We start from the raw sequence: 3,087 nt of genomic DNA, 5'->3' as shown, positions 1-3,087 counted from the left end.
GGTTAGATGGAGTGAACTCATGCCTTGTGGAGGAGGGGGCCAGCAGATGCATTTCCCTCCACAGCTTTTAGTTGGTTGCATCGCCAACTGATCATTGTGCATGACTATGCCTATGTAGGCACACATTTCAAATGGGATCCAGATCTACCCTTACCACCAGCTGAACAGTGGATTGATGCAGGTAAAACTTGTTTTTTGGATTTTTCAAGTTTTATGATTTTCTTTTTATTAAAGTGTGTTTCAGATTTAACTTGTGATAAATTTGCAGATGTTGGACCAGAAAGGCCTCTTGGCATGTCGCCAATATCATGGCGAGTAGCAAGTTAAATAAAAGATGCTCCACATGAGGAATGAGCAGATCCCATGGTGGAGATGGAACACAATCTGGAAGTGATCACCCAAGGGATTCCAAAATATGCAACTATAGATGACATGCCACTGTGATACCAAAAGCATATAGTCAGAGTGTCTGCGAGACTGCGTCGGTTATTAGGCTGAGTGATTAGAGTGGTCTCATGTTATCGTGAGCATCATGTGGGTGAATAGCCTTTCTAGTTGTTTTTTGCACTGTTGTAGGCTTTGAAAGCCATGTGTCTCGGAACACTTTATTTTTTGAGATTTTGATGGAAAAAATCTGATAGACATGATATATATATATATATATATATATATATATATATATATATATATATATATATATATATATATATATATATATATATATATATATATATATATATATATATATATGCATGTTTTATTTTCTACTTATGTATTCATGTATCATGATGATATGAACAGTTTTGTTTTATTTTATACTTATGTGTTCATGTATCATCATGATATGATCAATTTTATAAATTACACATATTTATATCAAGAACATAATTTGTCAATGCATCTATTAATACAAATTACATGGAATGTGTTGATATGTGATAATATCAAAATTTATTTCCAGTGATCGAACACGTAAATATATATGCAAAATTTGGGGATTTCTTACTAAGTAATGATTATTCAATTGTAACACAACAAGTTGTGAATCTAATTTAACAACTAAATTCCTAATTCCAAGGGAAACTACCTCGGATAATAGTTCAATGAATGCACCGTATTCGGCATTATTATTAGTTGTCCTTCCCAGGAAAATACCTTGTAAATCGATCAACTCACCATCAAGGGCAAAGAGTGCCCAGGGCTATGGAAGGCAAGTTTCGTGTGCTATGACAAACACCATCAGCAAAACCAATATAATGATTTGATGACATCTGCAAACTGAGTGGAGCACATGGTGAGCAGAAAAAACATGTCTGCAAAGAAAACAATCACACCAAAAAATCAAAATCTCACATGAATGAATTCACACAATAATGTACAAAGGTAATTACACAGATTATCACACGTAAAAAGTTTTGATGGAGCCCATTTTCAGACTCAGGTAATTGATCAATAGAGAATCAAACCGAAGTTTCACCATTGGCATGACATGTAAGCATTGACTCGGCTAAAAATTGGAATAACACTCATAAATGGCTATGCCCCCATGCCCCCCAAGCGAGTGAAGGTTACGAGTCATAGGAAGAATACCCCATTACAATAATGGGAAAATGGTAAAAACTTTGTGAGAAAATCTCATGAAAGGAGGTGAGAAAACATTAATCTCATGATGAGGAAAAGATGCCCCCAGTTGAAAGATTTTGACAATTTTAGGTTGAACCAAAATGTTAATGGGAAAGGTTGCAATAATATTTCCCATATTACCTTAGGCAAGACTTTGTGCACCAAAAGAGGTGTTTGAAGTGGATGTGTCGAGTCATGAGAAATGAAAGCTTCAAGACATGAAGGAATCTCACTTAGGCTTGGAAGAAATGAGCAATGATGATGAATATCATTCCAAGGAGTTTCGTCAAGAGACATAACCTCAAAAATACTATCGTCGATGGGGAATATATCGTTCAAAGGATTTTGGGAATCCCAAGAACAAATCCAAGGAGATTGTGCATAGGTATCCGGGTTCATACTAAGAACAACATGACTTTTTGAAGCAGCCGCTGAAGCCGAGACAATTTCACGATAAGCTTGTTCCAACGGACTTAGAGGCATGGCATCACCAAACTCGAATAAATCTGATCCAGAGAAGGAATAATCCATGGATATGCAGAAACAGAGATGATATTAATCGAGACAACATGTGGAGGTGGGAGAGAAATAGTTCCCATTAAAGAAGAATCTTTAAAAAGACTTGCCCCCACACTCTCATATGGAATTTTTGTATTTCCCACATATGGGACGTTGTCGTTAAAGGCACCAAAAAAGAAAAAGGACAATTGGTCGACGGTGATAATTTTTCCTTCACGTAGAAAACGGAGCACTCAAAACAAAGAGAAAACCACACAAAACATGGCATGGGTCCAACTTCACCCAAGTAGAAGGTTGTAATTCAGATTTGTGTCTACAACTTCCACATCTATCTTGACAGTCTTCCCGTCCAAAGTGATGGGCAAACTTGTGAGAATACTATAAGGATGGGAGCCTTTGTCATCAAAGGCCTCCAAGGTGTTCAGGGACTAGTTAAGGGGTGGAGAGCCAATGGTTTTCCAACATGAAATAGACATGGTGAAAGTGGAAGCACCTTCATCAATGATAGTCTGATGGATCATCTTTCCTTTTATAATAACCTGAATCAGAAAAGCAATCTGATGAGGAAGATGAGGAACATGGTTTTCGAGATAGAAGGTAATCAAACTAGAATCAACGGGATCAATGCCTCCTATAGTAGACAATAATGATTTCCATTGCATTGGACATGTTTGGAGAACTTCCAAAGAAAACATTGCCGAAGGTGCTTGAGCTAGATCTGTGACAATGCTAGCGTTTCGATTATAGGATGATATCTTAAGCACACCTTTGGGAGGTGGTCGGAGAATGGATTCATTATTAGGTATCTCAATATGGAGAGGACCGGAACTGGGTGGAGTAGAAGTAGAAGGTACATCAGTGGCTTCTTTCTCCATCGTCTACTTTTGAGGGGTTTGATCTTTCGATCGAGTAGTGACAGAGATAGGAAATGAACCCATCATCATG

This window comes from Pinus tabuliformis, chromosome X (assembly GCF_031772625.1).
Source record: "Pinus tabuliformis cultivar Carrire ecotype Pingquan chromosome X, CPIR1, whole genome shotgun sequence".
Taxonomy (NCBI): domain Eukaryota; kingdom Viridiplantae; phylum Streptophyta; class Pinopsida; order Pinales; family Pinaceae; genus Pinus; species Pinus tabuliformis.
The sequence above is the reverse complement of the archived record's forward strand: the minus strand, read 5'-3'. Positions refer to the sequence as shown.